Source organism: Mobula birostris, chromosome 13, assembly GCF_030028105.1.
Source record: "Mobula birostris isolate sMobBir1 chromosome 13, sMobBir1.hap1, whole genome shotgun sequence".
Taxonomy (NCBI): Eukaryota; Metazoa; Chordata; class Chondrichthyes; order Myliobatiformes; family Myliobatidae; genus Mobula; species Mobula birostris.
The window spans coordinates 22,194,684-22,214,387 of record NC_092382.1 but is presented as its reverse complement, the minus strand read 5'-3'; the positions used below and the strand labels follow the sequence as shown (position 1 = coordinate 22,214,387).

At 44.2% G+C, this 19,704-nt stretch overlaps 1 protein-coding gene across 1 annotated transcript in view; it reads left to right on the top strand.

Moving 5' to 3' along the window:
• The first annotated feature begins 1,640 nt into the window (after positions 1-1,640).
• Positions 1,641-19,704, top strand: part of LOC140208536 (uncharacterized) — a 541,825-nt gene continuing 523,761 nt past the window's right edge. Inside the window, exons 1-2 of the mRNA XM_072277281.1 lie at positions 1,641-1,686; positions 6,388-6,568. The gene's annotated coding sequence lies outside the window, so the exon portion shown is untranslated. The remainder of the gene's footprint in view (positions 1,687-6,387; positions 6,569-19,704) is intronic.

The following is a 19,704-nucleotide window of genomic DNA, read 5'->3' as shown; positions in this document are numbered from 1 at the left end:
GTCAGTGATCCCCCCGACAGTGTCTAAAGTGGGTCCACCTGTTGTTGTGCGGGACGGACACAAGATTACTCTGCGATGGCCATTTCACCTCATTCCCCTTCCCGACTCTCACCCAGTTTCCCGTGTCCCGCACCTGGGGTGTACCTCACCTCTCCTCATCTCACATGGGGGCAGAACAAAGGTGATTTTCTCAACAGCTGATGTCAAAGATTTTGTTCCCTCGGAGGGAAATGGAAATAAATCAGAAAGCGGACATTTACTTTGGGATTTGTTCCGCTTTGACGGAGAGAGCGACGCCAGGTTGATTCAGCGGGGGTAACACCCTCTCAGCTGGTCCGCCTCCGCTATTGGTTGTAACCAGTGATTGACATCGCTTCGCACCAATGGGAATAGCGCAGCTCCTGAATCCTCTGTTGACAGCGGTGGGGGAGGGGCTGGTCACGTGATTCGTAGGCCAGCCGTTAAACCGACAAAGCTCGAGCTCTCCAGCGCGCGGGTGACGTAAGATACGGCGCACCTGAGGGCAGATCCCGGTGTGGGGGAGCCCATGTGTGACGTCAGGCGCGTGGATGCGCCTGTGTGACGTCACCTGTGGGGGAGCGCTCGTATTTAAAAACACCTGAATGGACGTTTCTTATGATTTCAGTGGGACAACAACATTAATCACGGGTTTCATCACTGAATCCAGTGTTGTGAGATGTAAAGTCCCCTGTTATGTGTCCGGCTGTGCCGTGTTGTTGGTGGAGTGGGCAGCCTGGTGTTTGTCTAGATTCGGGTCACAACACCAGAATTGCCAGCGGGGTCCACACACAGTGTATTAGTCAACAGAAAACCTCTCGTCCCTGCAGTCTCTGTCTCCTGGTAAACTCAACACCCTGACAATGTGGACCATAGACACCCCTTCCTCTCAGAGTCAGGGAATCACTCAGGGTCCAAGATCAGCACCTTATATTCTGTCTGAGTACCCCCTCCCCAACCTGATGGTATGAATTTATCTTCCCAGTGACCAAATCTCCCCCTCACCCTCCCTCCCACTCCCTCTCTTCCTCTCTGACTTTTCACATCCTCTCACCTGCTGATCTCTTCTCTCTGGGTGCACTGCTCCATCCCTTTCTCCTATTCTCCACTCTCCTCTCCTATTAGATTCTATTTTCTTCAGCTCTTCAGCTTTCCTACCTACCTGACTTCACCTATCACCTTCCAGCGAGACATTACCTCTCCCGCCCCGATCTTATTCAAATATTTCCCCCATTTCATCTCAGTCCTGAAGGAGGGTTCAGCTGCAAACGTCGACTGTTGACTCTTTTCGCTAGGTGCTGCCCGGCCTGCTGAGTTCCGCCAGCATTTTGTTTGCGTTGCTTTGGATTTCCAGCGTCTGCAGACTTTGTCGTGTTTGTGATTTACCTCTCCGTTGTCCCTCCGGCCTCCGGCCACTGGTGGCGCTGCATGGACCTCCGGCCACTGGTGGCGCTGCATGGAATCCGGGCACTGGTGGCGCTGCATGGACCTCCGGCCACTGCTGGCGCTGCATGGACCTCCGGCCACTGGTGGCGCTGCGTGGACCTCCGGCTACTTGTGGTGCTGCATGGACCTCCGGCCACCGGCGGCGCTGCCGCGAACATCCTGCCAAACGCATGCGCGGTGCCGAATGCCGCTGCCGTTGGCGGTTCTCCTGTTCGGGCGGCGGTGAGTGGGAACAAATCTCGGGTTTGTGTGAATCGGGGCCGGTGGATCGGGAAAGTCCCGGGCCCGGGCTCTGTCTGACGGCTGGAGCAGGGGTGCAGTGACAATCTTTTGGTGCTGGAGCTGTACGAGGGGTGATTGATAAGTTCGTGGCCTAAGTCAGAAGGCCTGAAGTTTACAGCTGTTGTTACATGTACGTGTAGTTCCGCTCTGTGAGTGATCATGCAGAAAGTTTGAAGCTAATAACTGTTGTGGTATTTCTGTGTCAGATAATTGAAAATTGACTGGTTTTCTAAATTGACTCCTTCCACCTTAGGCCACGAACCTATCAATCACCCCTGGTACGTCACACCCAGTGTGTGTACCTGCTCATTTCATGCACTGGGTAACTTCCTTGTCCCATTCATGTAATGAGCAGGTACACAAATTGGGTGTGACATTATATAATGTCGCTGTGTCTGTCTGTCTGTCTGTCTCTCTCTCCCTCTCTCACTCACTCACTCACTCACTCACTCACTCACTCACTCACTCACTCACTCTCACACACACACACACACACATATGAATAGGGCTTCTTATAATGTCAAGCACTAAACCAAGATGAAAGAAATATATGAATTCCAGAGCTCCACAGAAATATCGTGATATTAAGACATTAACAAACTTATAGCCTGTCAGGACATTTCAGTGTATAACATGTACAATAAAACATATAATTATTTAATAATATGACAAAGTATTGCACGGTTGTACTCACTAATTATCATAAAATACCATTATCAAGTAAGTAAAGTAACGTCGTTTGCTTAGAAGCCACAGGGTTGTTAGTGAGAAAAATTTACTTTTGTATTAGTGAGTAATCCACGGACCACCACAGATGTAGCCTTACTGATACGACTGAGTCAGAGCAGACAGCAGGGCCCACAGCGCTTAGCAGTGTTCCTAAGCAGGTATAAAAATAACAGAAATAAAGCAAATAAGATTTTTACACTTTTAGATACCTACATTGGAACCAAGTAATCAAGTATGAAAAAAGAACGTCTAATGAACTGTTGCTAAAGCCACGAATATTGCTGAATATCAGTATCGAAAGCAGCAGGTTGGCAACTCTGCCTCGTACTATTTCTCTTGCAGAAATGGTTGGACAGGAAGTGTATCTGTGAGTGTCGATACTGACAATATCCTCACACGTTGGGTATTACATGGTTAGACCAATACAGATTCTGTTTAGTCTTTAAATATATAAAATAAAAAAGCTTGAATCTTTACATAAAGTATTATCGAACCTATACGAATAGAAAATATAGTTTGGAAGTGAAAAATTTTAACGGGAAGAGAGCAACCATTTGGGAGGTTTAGAAATGCGTTTCGTCTCGTTCATTGCCTCACTAAATTATTCTTTTTCCTGTCAACACGAAGAGACAAACAGCCTCTTTCCAATCAACTACAGTTGGTGGAGCTCGGCCAAGGGGTTGATCCGCTATTAATGATAGTTGAAATGACGTAAATCCAGCTTATAGCCTAGAAATGTTTTTTTTCATTTGGCTTGTGAAAAAAATAGTAAATTTATTCAGGTGTAGAAGAGGATTTTGGATGATTACCTTGAATATTTCATCAAAGTCAGGCCGAAGATAAGCGAGCAGTGAATTTTTCTTTCATTTATTTTCAACTTTTAAACTTAGGTTTCGAAGTTCATTCCTTGCTTAATACAGCTCCTTCCTGGAATCCAATGGCACCCATTGGAAAGAGCGGAAAAATGCTCACACTTGTGTACAGGTATTTCCCGGCTTCCTGGGACAACGGGTCGAGCGAGGAGGAATTTCACAAATACCTAAATAAGAAACAGTCACAGCTCCAGGATTTCACAAAACACGATCAAATATCCTAATGTTATTAGGTATTTTCCCCAACAGCCAACACCCCCTCTCCCCAAACCGTGCTTCCATAAAATTCCCACTATTTAATATGCGGTTGCTGTTAAATTCCCCACTTGTTAATTTTACCTAACTCTGTTTTTGTCTGTTTCTTAAGTTTAGCCAAGTAAGATGTTATCTGACCTCGCAAATATGCTGTGAGTGTATCCCATATAATCAATTTCGAAACATCTCCGGTATTATTAAAAAGAAAGAAATCTTTTTTCTGAATCTCTATAAATTTAACAAAGTCCGAACTTTGCAATAAATTTTCTGGAAAGATCCAAGGCAAGTTTACATTTCTAACATCAAAAGTTAAGCTTAAAGGCTCATGGTTCGAGACTGCAATAGCACCATATTCACATTTCTGGACTTTGGGCAAAAATCGGAAATCAGCGATAAAATAATCAATTCTCGAATATTTATTATGAACATGTGAATAAAAAGAATAATCTCTGTCATTAGGATGTAAATTTCTCCAGATTTCTATCAAACCACAATCAGTTAAAAAGGAATTAGTAAGTGTTGCCGAATGACTCGGAAGCTGCTGATTGGTTGAACTCTTGTCAATCAAAGGGTTTAAACAACAGTTGAAGTCACTGCCCATCAGCAGCGTATATTCATTTAAGTCTGGTAATAAACCAAATACATTTTTAAAAAAAGAAGGATCATCTACATTAGGTCCGTAAAGATTAAGCAGGGCAATTTTTCTGTTACAAGTTGTTCCTTTAATAATTAAAAATCTACCATTATTATCTGAAACAATGTCTTCTTGAATAAATAAAATATTAGATTTAATAAAAATAGATACTCCCTTTGTTTTATTTTGACAAGTAGCATGGTATTGAAGGCCCTTCCATGTTTTAAAAAATCTATTTTGATCGCCCGTTCTGATATGCGTTTCTTGAGCAAAAATTATATTGGGCTGGAATCGATTAATAACTTTAAATGTCTTCTTTCACTTAATAGGGTGATTCCAGCCACGTACATTCCAACTAATAACGTTTATCTGTTTAAGTACCGTTGGATATTATTCTTAAACACGACAATAAACACATACCATCGCGGGCTAATCAAAGATGGCGGTGATGAGTATAACCAAATAGAAAACACACATAATGGGAAAAAATACAAAAAGTGTGTGCGGAAAAAAAATCCCACAATAAACCCTAAAATACAAAAATCCCCCCAAACCTCCCACCATCCCCAAAGAAGGAAATCTGGCAAAAGAGAGAAAAAGCCAGAACGCATCCCCAAGAAAAGAAACATAGGAACAGAATTCCGCGTGCCGCTGAATTTAAATAATGATTAAATTTTTTTTTCCCAATTCCCTCCTCCCTCTTACAACAAAAGTACGTAACCTTAAGATAAGAAAGCCCGGCGAAGAAAAAAATGTTTATACTTAATCATTGAAAATAGGCCAAAGGAATGCGGAGACAGTCTCCAAAGACATCAAAACAATACTATTGACCCAAACAGTTTAATCTCTAAAGAGAGAAAATCAGCACCATTATTCTTTAACTTACTGCCTTATTTAACAAAAGAATTAAAGCTAATTATCTATTACTAAACACTCCATAATATAAGGAAAAAAATCTATATAAACTGCAAGCAAACTATCACTTTATTAATAAAGAAAAAGAAAAATAGAAACAGATAATCAAACCAGTTCACAATCTATCCGCTGTATTAATTCACGCCGTATACTAAACAGTCTTCAAAAAAAAGTCATTCTTTAATCAAACCAAGAAGGCCACCTCTTCTTTAAGTAATCCATCAATCAAAAGATATCTTCAGCATACCGAAATCTTCAAAACCTGTTTTCTTTCAGACTAATATCCTTCATACTTCAGCTGATTCCACAGTAGAATTGACAAAATCCAATGCTGCTTGGGGATCCAAGAAGACACGAGGGGTAGAGTCTTTGGGAAATAACTTTAGTTTCGCTGGATATCTCAAAGATGGAAAAAGAGTTTTTTCGTAAGCGATTTTCATGACCTGTATGAATTTGATCTGTTGTTCCATAACTTCCCGTGGATAATCTTCATAAAAACGGATCTCGGAACCATTAAATTTAAAAGCTTTCTGTTTTCTTGCACATTTTATGAATTGATCTTTAACTTCAAAGCAAAGATAGTTGACTAAAATTGGTCGAGCTTTACCTGATGAAGTAAAAATTCTGTGAGCTCTTTCAATCTCGGGAGGCTGAGATTGAATATCCGGGAACAGAGATTGAAACAGATTGGCGAAATAATCCAATAGATTCCCAGATTCAGAGTGTTCCGGAAGACCCAGAATACGAATGTTATTTCGATGAGACTTTGCCTCTAAATTGACAATTTTGCGTTGAGCCTGTTCCAGTCGGGTTGAAATATCCACAATCTGACATTTCGATTCTTGAAACTCAGTATTCAAGGAAAGAATATTTTCCTCAATAGTCTGTAAACTCTGTCGGAAGGACTTCAACTCAGAAGTGTTATTATCCATTTTGTTATTGAGAGCCATCAACGTACGTTCCAAACGCTCAGCCCAGACAGGCATGTCTTCTGATTTTTCTTTTGAAGTTTTTTCCTTCCCATTGCTGGGTTCAAAAGGCGGTTTTCCACTTCTTAAAGGATACGACATAATGACCACTATTTCCCTCTAAGATCCAGAAAATAAAAGTTGAATAATTCAAAGTTTAGACTGGGGAAAAGGAGGAATTAAAGGCAGCCACAGAATTTATGTGTTACTCCATTGAGCTGCAGGTGGAAGTCTCCACTTGTTAATTTTGACTTTATTTTTTTTACAGAGGTGCTGGAGTAACAGTCACTTCGTGCATGCTCACAGTCTCCAGGTGGGCGGTGTTTTCCTTTCCGCTCAGTGCTGAAGCAGATCGTCTGCGGGATCGGGAAAGGGACCTCGCCTCCTTGGTCGGGGAGCCGGGGGTCGGGATCACTGTCTGCGGGCCGAAGATATCAGTTTTCCCATCGGTGAGTACTGAGACCGATCCCGAGCGGGGAGATCTGATGTTGGCCGTCAGCCCCGAACTGAGGGCCAATTACTCATTTAGTACCCAGTTATCTGGGCTGGAAAAAATGTGTAGATTTCAATTAATCTGCATTCAACGATCCAAACCAGGAGCCCAGGCTGTCTCTTCCCGCAGAATTGAAATGGAAGTCCCGCCAACAGGTCACGTGAGGCTATTTCCCGCAGATCTGCCCCGCCCTCCGCTTTGTGACGCAAGATCACGTGCTGTGTGCACATTCCCCGGATGGGTGCTGATTCTTCCTCCTGACGAAGGGTCTCAGCTCGAAACATCAACTGTACCTCTTCCTAGAGATGCTGTCTGGCCTGCTGCGTTCACCAGCAACTTTTATGTGTGAAGTTTTCTCCATGTTGTGCTGGGAAATCTGATGTTGGTCACTGAGTCCCGTTAACTTCCCCCAACTCGCCTCGCTTCCTGAGGCTCCTGGCATTTGTCCTTGAGCTTTATGGCTGTTGTGTCTTCTCCCAGACTGGGGTGGGTGAGAACGGAGAACGTTCTTTTGGCAAAAGAATAAATCAAGGAAGGTAGTGCACCCCTGGCTGACAAGAGAAATTAGGGATAGTATCAATGCCAAAGAAGAAGCATACAAATTAGCCAGAAAAAGTGGCTCACCTGAGGACTGGGAGAAATTCAGAGTTCAGCAGAGGAGGACAAAGGGCTTAATTAGGAAGGGGAAAAAAGATTATGAGGGAAAACTGGCAGGGAACATAAAAACTGACTGTAAAAGCTTTTATAGATATGTAAAAAGGAAAAGACTGGTAAAGACAAATGTAGGTCCCCTGCAGACAGAAACAGGTGAATTGATTATGGGGAGCAAGGACATGGCAGATCAATTGAATAATTACTTTGGTTCTGTCTTCACTAAGGAGGACATAAATAATCTTCCAGAAATAGTAGGGGACAGAGGGTCCAGTGAGATGGAGGAACTGAGCGAAATACATGTTAGTAGGGAAGTGGTGTTAGGTAAATTGAAGGGATTAAAGGCAGATAAATCCCCAGGGCCAGATGGTCTGCATCCCAGGGTGCTTAAGGAAGTAGCCCAAGAAATAATGGATGCATTAGTGATAATTTTCAAAACTCGTTAGATTCTGGACTAGTTCCTGAGGATTGGAGGGTGGCTAATGTAACCCCACTTTTTAAAAAAGGAGGGAGAGAGAAACCGGGGAATTATAGACCGGTTAGCCTAACGTCAGTGGTAGGGAAACTGCTGGAGTCAGTTATCAAAGATGTGATAACAGCACATTTGGAAAGCGGTGAAATCATCGGACAAAGTCAGCATGGATTTGTGAAAGGAATATCATGTCTGACGAATCTCATAGAATTTTTTGAGGATGTAACTAGTAGAGTGGATAGGGGAGAACCAGTGGATGTGGTATATTTGGATTTTCAAAAGGCTTTTCACAAGGTCCCACACAGGAGATTAGTGTGCAAACTTAAAGCACACGGTATTGGGGGTAAGGTATTGATGTGGATAGAGAATTGGTTAGCAGACAAGAAGCAAAGAGTGGGAATAAACGGGACCTTTTCAGAATGGCAGGCGGTGACTAGTGGGGTACCGCAAGGCTCAGTGCTGGGACCCCAGTTGTTTACAATATATATTAATGACTTGGATGAGGGAATTAAATGCAGCATCTCCAAGTTGCGGATGACACGAAGCTGGGTGGCAGTGTTAGCTGTGAGGAGGATGCTAAGAGGATGCAGGGTGACTTGGATAGGTTGGGTGAGTGGGCAAATTCATGGCAGATGCAATTTAATGTGGATAAATGTGAAGTTATCCACTTTGGTGGCAAAAATAGGAAAACAGATTATTATCTGAATGGTGGCCGATTAGGAAAAGGGGAGGTGCAATGAGACCTGGGTGTCATTATACACCAGTTATTGAAAGTGGGCATGCAGGTACAGCAGGCGGTGAAAAAGGCAAATGGTATGCTGGCATTTATAGCGAGAGGATTCGAGTACAGGAGCAGGGGGGTACTACTGCAGTTGTACAAGGCCTTGGTGAGACCACACCTGGAGTATTGTGTGCAGTTTTGGTCCCCTAATCTGAGGAAAGACATCCTTGCCATAGAGAAAGTACAAAGAAGGTTCACCAGATTGATTCCTGGGATGGCAGGACTTTCATATGAAGAAAGACTGGATGAACTGGGCTTGTACTCGTTGGAATTTAGAAGATTGAGGGGGGATCTGATTGAAACGTATAAGATCCTAAAGGGATTGGACAGGCTAGATGCAGGAAGATTGTTCCCGATGTTGGGGAAGTCCAGAATGAGGGGTCACAATTTGAGAATAAAGGCAAAGCCTTTTAGGACTGAGATTAGGAAAAACTTCTTCACACAGCGAGTGGTGAATCTGTGGAATTCTCTGCCACAGGAAACAGTTGAGGCCAGTTCATTGGCTATATTTAAGAGGGAGTTAGATATGGCCCTTGTGGCTAAAGGGATTGGGGGTATGGAGGGAAGGCTGGTACAGGGTTCTGAGTTGGATGATCAGCCATGGTCATAATAAATGGCGGTGCAGGCTTGAAGGGCTGAATGGCCTACTCCTGCACCTATTTTCTCTGTTTCTATGTTTCTATGTCCCAGGTTGTGGGGATCTTTGATTTCACTGCCTGCTCTCCTGAGGGACCGGGAAGTGTAAGGGGGGGAATGGTTTCTGTGATGTGCTGATCTGTATCCAAAGGTCTCTGCATTTCCTTGCAGTCATGGGCAGAGTAATTACTATACAAAAGCATGAAGTGTCTGGATGGGAAACTTTCTGTGGTGTGCTGATTAAACATTTGGTAAGGGGTAAAGCATATATGGGAATGTTCTTGTTGTTTGTTCTAACTTTGTCATTTTAGGATCTTTTATACAGTAGTATGTACTATTCATTCAGTATCTGTGTATTGCTGGAGGACCATCAATGATTGTCTTTGATCCCTTCTCCCACCTGGTTCCATGTGCTCATCCCTGCCCATCTTGTTCAACCTCTGTCCAGTCTCCTAACCCCACCCCACCCCCCATGCCCCGCTTCAGCGATATACATCAACCATCTGGGTCAACCTCGGTCCACCCTGTGTCCACCTCCTTAATGTTGTATATCAGCAATTTTTCTTCTAACCTTTGTCTTCATTGTGAAGTGTTCTTTTGCACCTTTGGCCTCGCTGAGTTATTTCCAGAATCAGTTTTTGTTAGCTGGAATGCCAGAGGGTCATCAGGTACCAGTTGTGTTGTGCATTGGTCTGGAGGAGCTGGTTTTTGAACTGTGACTGGCTGACACACTGCAGCATTTTCCTGTCAGCAAAGAGTACTGGGAGAGTTGGTGCTTGGGCTATAATCCTGTGATCCACATTCCAGGCATATGGAACTGTCGCTCTTTTGGTTTTGACTTTGGTTGGTGCTTCTACAGATGGGGCTGGATGGTCGTCCTTCTGCAATGAAGCAGAAATTTCTAGCAGCTGGACATTGGTTGTGGGGAAATCCCGGATTGCACTATCCAGTGTGAGATGTGGGGACAATGTGTGAGACTCTCAGGGTTGGTGAGCGGCAGATTCAGCTGTGTGACTCTTTGAGGTTGGGTCCTGGGATATCACAGTTTTCATTCCATGTAAAATGGACCCCTCCCTATCTCTGTGACCCACCCTCCTTCTCCTACACCTCTCACCAACAGTGACCCCCACCCTCCCCTAAACCCCTCCCTGTCTCTGTGACCCACCCCTCACCCCACAGCTGTTCCTTACCTGCTGAGTGTTTCTGGTAATTCCAGTTTCTTTTTCTTACATTCACCCTGGACTGGTTTATATTTCCTGAAATAAACCTGTTTTAACCCTCGTTCTGTGATAGTAGAACAGTAAAGAAAGCACAACTTTTCCCTGTAAATTTTCCTGGTACCAATTTGTCTGTTATTCCTAGAAATGTGTTTGTACAGTTGTTGCTAACCAGGTTTACAAGAATAATCTCAGTAATGATGGGCTTTATGTATGAGGAGAACTTAATGGTTCTGGGCCTGTGTTCAATGGAGTTCAGAGGGATGGCGGGGGTGGTGGAGGGATGTATGGTTAAGTAAACCTCCCGAATGCTGAGAAGCCTGGATACAGTGGACATGGAGAGGATGTTTCCATTAGACGGAGAGTCTGTGATCTGACAGCACAGTCTCAGAATAAAGATGCTTCCCTTTAAAACTGACATGAGAAAAATATTTTGGCCAAAAGATGTCTGATCTTTGGAATTTGTTGCTGCAGAGGTTGGTTGAAACTGCCATTTGGGTATCTTTATTACAGAGATTAATATATTCATGATTGCCAAGTAGCTTCAGAGTTACAGGAGGAAGGCAGGAATATGGTGTTGGAATAAAAATCAGCCATGGTTGAGTGGTGGGACAGACCAGGTGGATCGAATCACCTAATTTTGTTCCTGTGTCTTATGTCTTACCATGACTGAATGATGCCTCCTTCTTTTTGTGACGTGTGAGAGACAATAAAAGATTAGATTATGAGAACACACAGTCCTCTTTTATTGTCATTTAGTAATGCATGCATTAAGAAATGATACAATGTTTTTCCAGATTGATATCACAGAAACACGTGACAAACCGACTTAAAAACTAACAAAAACCACATAATTATAACATATAGTTACAACAGTGCAAAGCAATACCATAATTTGATAAGAACAGACCATGACACGGTAAAAGTCTCAAAGTCTCTCGAAAGTCCCATCATCTCACGCAGACGGTGAACCTCCAGCGCCGCCAACTTGCCGATGCAGCATCCCGGAAGCATCCGACCACAGTCCGACTCCGAGTCTGTCCGAACACTCCGAGCCTCCGACCAGCTCTCCGACACCGAGCACCGAGCGCCATCTCTGCCGAGCGCTTCGACCCCGGCCCCGGCAACAGGCAATAGGCTAAGCCAAGGATTTGGGGCCTTCCCTCCGGAGATTCTCGGTCGCACAGTAGCAGCAGCAGCGAAGCAGGCATTTCAGAAGTTACTCCAGGTGTTCCTCCGTGCTTCTCACGGCTGTCTCCATCAGATCTGGATTGTGCACGGCCGCCTGGTTATCACATACGATATTCATTCGGAACGGCCGCGCGCTGCATCGCGTCGCCATCTTCTCCTCCCTTCACTGAGATCATTTCTGTATAACTGCTGTAAACGTTTAAATTTCAGTGAGTTTTGTTCTTCATAAAATTAAGCAGAAATGTTTGGTTCTCCTTTTCATTGTTAATGTGCTTCATTATCTGTCTGGTTAAAGTTAGACCTGCAGTGAGAGAGTTATTGGAAGGAAAACCCCAACTGGAAACCACAACTGAAGACGAGGGAACAGCAACAAGTGAACCAGCCCGAGGATTGAGAGCATCAACTGGAGAGGACCCATCTGACTCGGAGAATCCAGTGTTTCAGTCAGGAGAAAGTTTGGTGAGTCTCATTTACTCAAACACTGGTCCTTTAGACCTGGGGTCCCCAACCATTTTTGCACCACGGTCCGGTTTAAAATTGACAATATTCTTGCGGACCGGCCAACGGGGTGGGGGATAGTGTTAATCACGACCGGAATATAGGTGATAAGTCAATTATAAGTCAGATAAGTCATTTATAAGTGGCTAATACACTCTATTTAATTTCCTCACGGCTGGGAACCACTACTTTAGACGTTACATACCTGTAAAAAGGAAGGTAGGAAATAAGCAAACAGGAGGAAATTTGCAGATGCAGATCTGCATCTAGGAAATAGTTGGAGTGAGACTGAACGTGCCCAGAAGAACCAGTTGTGCCTCTGTCAGACCCAGCTGCAATCACTCCAGGTCTGGTAATGTGCTTCCAGCAGCCCAGCCCTTTAAAACCACTCCCTTTCTGTGGAGGTTGAATCCAGATAAAGTCTCTCAGAGACGGTATAAGTGCAAACTCTTTATTCCAAGCACCCAGGGTTACTCAGTTAGTCGCTCAAACAGGAACAGTGTATGACTGTTCTGCCCAATCCACTAACTGACGAACAATTCCTCTTACACCACAGATATATCCGTCCAGGTGTCCCAACACAAGACAGGCTGGAGCCAAAGTTATTTACTACATGACAGCCCCTAAAGACAAATTACAAAATAGTCATAATGGCTTACACACACAGAACAGACTGAAGCTGTCCTATCTCTACACATGAGTGCACAGGGAGATAAGCATCCTGAAACCCCAGCTAGCCACCCTCAAGAAGAAATATGGCTCAGCGTGGCTTAGCACATCTGTTGACAATCAGCAGTTTCTTTCAGAAAAACAGGCTGCTATTGTTTAACAAAGAGTTAATCCTTTAACATATCTTATCATTAGATTCAACTTTATTGTCATTGTGCCGAGTACAAATACAAAGCCAATGAAATGCATTTAGCATCTGACCAGAAATGCAAAGAATAGTGTTATTTACAAAATAACTGAGAATAAAAAGTAAGTGCTACAGCACACAAATATGAAAGTACTGAGACAGTACAATATGGGTGCAATACTGCTTAGCGCTGTGACGAGAGGTTCAGCAGGGTCACAGCCTCAGGGAAGAAGCTCTTCCTGTGCCTGCTGGTGCGGGAGCGGAGGCTCCTGTAGCGCCTGCTGGATGGGAGGAGAGTAAAAAGTCCATGGTTAGGGTGAGATGCATCCTTGATAATGTGTTTCGCCCTGCCCAGGCAGCGTTTATGGTAGATGTTCTCAATGGTGGGCAAGTGGGTGCCGATAATCCGCTGGGCAGTTTTCACCACATGGTGGAGTGCTTTGCGGTCCGATATGGGACAATTACCATACCACACTGAGATGCAGTTGGTGAGTATGCTCTCAATGGTACAGCGGTAAAAGTCCGTCAATATCCTGGGACAGAGGTGAGCTTTCTTCATGCTCCGTAGGAAATAAAGGCGTGTTGCGCCTTTTTGATCAGGATGGAGGAGTTCAGGGACCAGATGAGATCCTCGGAAATGTGGACACCAAGGAATTTGAAGCTTGATACACGCTCCATTACAGATCCGTGGTTGTAGATGGGGACGTGAGTGTGACTCCCGCCATGCCTGAAGTCCACAATGATCTCCTTTTGACCATTACATGATGATCAAAGCAGTAATGTTTTACAGAGAAAGCAACCAAGTACAGCATTGACTTATCAGTGGGTAAAAACAGTGTACAACAGTAATTATAACAATGATATGTACAACTATTAGGCCATAATGCAATATCATGCTCCACATATGAGTGAACAGGCCTTGGAAGACCACCATTTCGACCCTTCGGTGACCCCATGTAAATCCTGCCCAACTTTCTTAATGCTGCAATCTCCTTGGCAGTGTGCTCGGAGAGGGATGTAATGTTAGTAGACTCATCAGGGATATAGGTGTAGCATTCTGTGTCAATAATAGCACAGGTTCACCCTTTCTCAGCTGGGATAAAATCTGAAGCCATACAATTCTGTAGGACGGTTTGCCGGATTGCAATCATTTCAGTGGATATTTCTGTTACTTGGGCCTGTGTTTCTGTCAGGGCCCCTGCAGTATTGTGGCCAGCTCCTCAAGTGCTGTAGCCAAATTGATTATCTCTCGTGAATTCCTGGCCATTCCACAGGAGAGAAAAGCCATCATCCAAAATCGCTCAGTCTCAGTTATTCCTCTCTGTACGTACCTCCCGCATGTCTGGCAAACCTGTTTTGCTTCAGTCACGGAGGGTTGCTTGACGGGAACCCGAGGAGACTACAACTACCGAGGATTGTGCCGCACTTTTCACTGTCTAATCTGCTAAAGCGTTGCCTTTAGTGACCCGGTCGGACATGTGACTGTGGGCCGCACATTTAATAATAGCCAGAACTCGAGGTAGCTGTAGAGCCGTGAGTACGAGGGGTGATTGATAAGTTCTTGGCCTAAGGTAGAAGGAGTCAATTTTAGAAAACCTCACATATTTATTTTTCAACATAGCCCGGTCCTACATTTACACACTTAGTCCAGCGGTCGTGCAGCATACGGGTCTTGGACCTCCAGATAGTGTCCACAGCAGGGGTGATTGATAAGTTTGTGGCCTAAGGTAGAAGGAGATGAGTTATACAGCTCTCGTTAATTAAGATATTCACCTTTAATATCAGTTCCTTTTGGGGTTGATATGGTTTCGAAAACTGGGTCCCAATAATATGTCAAAGCTCGTGGCATTCGATTTTGGTCATTGTCAGGCCAATCCATATTATTAGTTTCAATCATGTTGGCTAACTTAATTGGTCAACATTGGAGCAGTAGGCATTAAAGGGGGGAGGGAATGAATTCCCATTAATTAAACGCTTGGTGTCCTGCGGAAGTGCTGTAGCAGGCCACAAATTGCTCCCGATAGTCTGGCCCCGATTCCCCAGACTTAGGTTTCCATTCAGGTACTTTAGTGATGCTTACAGGTTGCTGGAGAGCCCTTTCCAAGGCGTAAATAATCTGGTCTGTCTGTTCATTCTGATTGTGGTTTTCCACCTGTAACTCCTGATAGGTTTGGTATCTCAATTCTGCCTTCCATTTCCGCCCCTCATCAGCTGAGAGAATCATGCAGCAGAGACCGAATGAATCTTCCCGGGTCGCATTAAACATGTGTGTAGTACTGCGGACATACTGAGCAAACTGTGCTGGTTTTTCTTTTCTATCTGGGGCTGAATCATGATCATTATCATTTCCTGAGGCTTCCAGGGTGCATACACAGGAATCACTGAGGACTGTCCCTCCTCCTGCTCGTGGATTAGGCAGCATTTGGGTCAGCAATCGTCTTCATGGAGCCATTAACTCTGGGGTTTTATTGGATTCTTCCCTCCCTCTCTCGGAATAATCCTTGGTATTCCCATTCTGGATCTCAGGGCATAGAGAGCCTCCCCTTCCCTGCCGCCGCTGTTTGACCCGAGCGGCCACCGTATCTGAGTACTGGGAGGATTGGGGTTCAGGAGCACTGGGTGCACTTGGCCCTTGGTAAGGTGGGGGGTGCCCACTCCTCATCACGGTCACTGTCCTGACACAGGGTTGGTATGCCAGACATGGGTTCAGGATCCCTTGTTTCCCAATCAGTTTGAATTTCAGATTGACGTTCCTGCCCTTCTCTCCTATCCAGGCCTTGGTTTGCTTATGTTGTTTTTCCTGCTCTTGTTTTCGGTGCCCATCCACCCATTCACGCTCTGCTTTTAGCGTCTCCCAACCTTTGGCGTTCCTTCTGCAGTACATACCTCTATCCTTTTGTCACATGCATTATTCTTCCAATTTGCTAATAGTATACTGTTCCACTTCACATCTTCCTTTTCCTTCCATTCCCTTCTCAACAATTTCCATTTCTTTCCACAGTTCTTTTTCCATATCAAGTTTACTGTTTGTTCTCATGAGGTAATATTCCAGGTTCCCCCCTCCCCCCGACACAGTGGCCACGTTTTGTTCCACAATTTCTTATTCAGCCCTGCACTCAACATTTGCAAATCTTTTTTCCTTGACTAGAAAACTCTCACACAGATTGTGTAGGGCTGCTCCTGGCCTGCTCGTATCAATCGACTGCAGTTGACCCGTGTTCTCTAAGTAATTTACCCGGCACAAAGCCTCCAGCTCAATTAACAATCAGATAAATTCACCCGGCTGGCACCCCCTGATCAATTGATAAACTTACATGGCACGTCTGCCTCCTGCCCACTTTGTAAAACTTAGCCAGTACTGCCTCCTGCCCATTTGGTAAAATTTCTCCCGACAGATTCTTTCCCGATCCCATCAAGGTTATATGATCAGCCTCAGGCGAGGGACCATACCTCCAAAGGAACTAACAGAGAGAGACAAAAGGTAAAATACCTATTAGGCGCCCAGTCAGTCTCCACAGTCCCCAGAGTGGTCCAGACACTAACTCAGCCCGTCTGCTTGGGTATACTGGGATCCTGTTTGTGACGCCAAATGTTAAAGTTGAATCTGAATAAAACTCGGGAGACCAGCTTCTTATCGTCACCACAGTTTATTGTGCATTCTCCTGCAGGAGTTTGAGACCCAGTTGTCAAAGGGAAGGCACGTAAGCACTGCCACCGTCTGACAAGTGGACTGACTTAGGTTACAGCCGTATATTTATACATAGTAAGCCCCATACATTACTTTTGGAGGATGGTATTTGAACTGGTACACCCACCAAGTCTGTTGGTGCAAAACTTAATTACTTAGATAAGAGAGTTCACTAAATCAAGGTTTTAATTACATATTGATATATTGTCCAGTCCTTATCAGGTATTCCCTTTGCAAGGCCCTGATTTAATTACAGAGAGATGTTCATTCCTGTCCTTGTCGGCGAGTCCTCCTCCCTTTACTCAAATGAGCATACAATGTATAATATTATCAGCTAAAGAGGGTGCAAGGTATAATGTTGTCAGCTCTCAGTGCATCTCTCTGCAAGCTGCAGAGAACCAGTAATGAGCCTGTCTTAGCTAACCGCAGAAGACAGAGTTTACTTCAGTTCAAAAATTCCTATTCAGTCCCAGTTATTCTTGCAGCCAGAGGTTACATAGGATCAAAATGATTTTTTAAATATATCCTCAATTCCTCAGGAGGGTTCAGGGGAAATATTTATGTACAATACAGAAACTGGTGTTACCTGTGTGTATTGTGGTGATGCAAAAGTTACTGGAGAATTTACAAGTGGGAAGAAGTGGAGTGATATTTAGAAATCTGACTTTTTGAAGCGTAATTTAGCAAGCAAACGAAATATGGACAATGTGCAAAAGCTCTGGTGAGAAAATCTTTCATTACCCGTTACAGGCCTGCGACATAGGTTGTGTGAGAGTGCAGATGGGACTCGATCAAACCCAGAGGAAATCAAAGTTCTTATCGACAATGATTTGATAGCTGTTAAAATGAATACCACTCTATATAAAATTCACTGTGCACACTGGGTAAAAAAAAGCACAATACTAGATTTATGTGCACACTGGTCATTGCAAATTAGGGGGGACATTGGTGGGAAGGTGGGGAGACCTCCAGTGTCACTGATGCCCTCACCTACAAGATGTACATCCAGCTGCAGCTTGTAACCCTGCAGTTTAAGGAGTTGGAACTTGAAACGGATGAATTCCGGATCATCCAGGAGTTGGAGAGTGTGATAGATATGACATGAAGAGAGGTGAGTTACACCTGAAGTGCAGGACACAGGAAACTAGGTGAGAGTCAGGAAGGGGAATGAGGTTAAATAGCCATCGCAGAGTACTCTTGTGTCCATCCCACACAACAACAGGTGGACCACTTTAGAAACTGTTGGGGGGATTTACCTCGCAGAGGAAAGTCAAGGGGTGATAGGGGATTCGTTCATTAGGGGAACAGAACAAAAGGGAACTAATATCCTAGTGGTGAGGCTCGCTAGTGCTAGTGTGGGGAGAGGATGATGTGGTTAAAATAAGTTGTTGGGGGAATGGGAGCCAGAATGACAGAACAGATAGTGGGGAGGGTGAATTGACTTTATTACATACATCCTTCATATACATGAGGAGTAGAAATCTTTACATTATGTCTCCAGCTAAATCAGCAATGTGTAATTTATAGTAAATTATAATAAATAGTTTGTACATAGGTCAGTCAATATAACATAGTTATGGAATTGTATCAGCATGAATTAATCAGTCTGATGGCCTGGTGGAAGATGATGTCCCGGAGCCTGTTGGTCCTTTTGCTGTGGTACCGTTTCCTCGATGGTAGCAGCACGAACAGTTTGTGGTTGTGGTGATTTGGGTCCCCAATATCCTTTGGGCCCTTTTTACACACCTGTCTCTGTAAATGTCCTGAATAGTGGGAAGTTCACATCTACAGATGCGCTGGGTTGTCCGCACCACTCTCTGCAGGTTCCTGTGATTAAGGGAAGTACAGTTCCCATACCAGGCAGTGATGCAGCCAGTCAGGATGCTCTCAGTTGTGTCCCTGTAGAAAGTTCTTAGGATTTGTGGCCCCATCCCAGACTTCTAAAACCGTCTGAGGTGAAAGAGATGCTGTTGTGCTCTTTTCACAACACAGCCGGTATGTCCAGACCATGTGAGATCCTTGGTGATGTTTATGCCGAGGAACTTAAAGCTGTTCACCCTCTCAACCCCAGATCCATTGATGTCAATAGGGGTTAGCCTGTCTCCATTCCTCCTCTCGTCCACAATCAGCTCCTTTGCTTTTGTGACAATGAGGGAGAGTTTGTTTTCTTGACACCAGTCGGATGTTGTTCAGACCTCAGACAGAGTCAGCAATCAAATGGTTGAGCATGGTGCGATGAATGTGCTGAGCTGTGTATATCACAATGCAAGAAGCATCGTAGGAAAGCCAGATGAGCTCAGGACAGGGAATTATGATACTGTAGCCATTATTGGGACATGGTTGCACCTAACAGTCTGAGGGATTTAGAGGAACAAATTTGTAGAGAGATGGTAGACCATGCCAAGAAACAAAGGTTGATTCAGTAAGTGATATTAACTTTCCCTATTTTGACTGGGGCTCCCATACTGTAAAAGGACTAGATGGGGTAGAGTTTGTCAAATGTGCCCTTAATCAGTTCATAGAATTCCCAACGTAGAAGTGTGCAATAAGCTGTTAGGAAATGATCCAGGGCTGGTGCCAGAAAGTAGTGATCATAATTCCATGAGATTCAAAGTAAATATGGAAAAAGAGAGGTCTGCACTACGGGTTGAGATTCTAAATTGGAGAAAGGTCAATTTTGATGGTATCAGAAAGGATATGACAAGTGTGGTTTGGGACAAGCTGTTTTCTGGCAAAGGAGTATTTGTAAGTGGGAGGCCTTCAGAAGTGAAATTTTGAAGGTGTCTAGTTTGTATGTGCCTGCCAAAATAAAAGTTGAAAGGTAACTGGTGCAGGGAACTTTGGTTTTCAAGAGATATTGAGGCCCTGGACATTTTGTTCCTCAAAATGCCTCAGACTGTTGGGTGCTACCAAGACTCATTAATGACTAAAGTATTGTAATTCCACCCCCGTGCTCTTCTGACTTTTTTTTTTAGTCGTCTTCTGTTGGTTTCTAAAAGCTTCCCAATAGCTTTTGCTCTTTTGTTTGCCTTCTCTTTGGCTTCTCATTTCAGCCATGGTTGTGTCCTCCTGCCTTTCCAATGCTTCCACTTCTTTGGGATG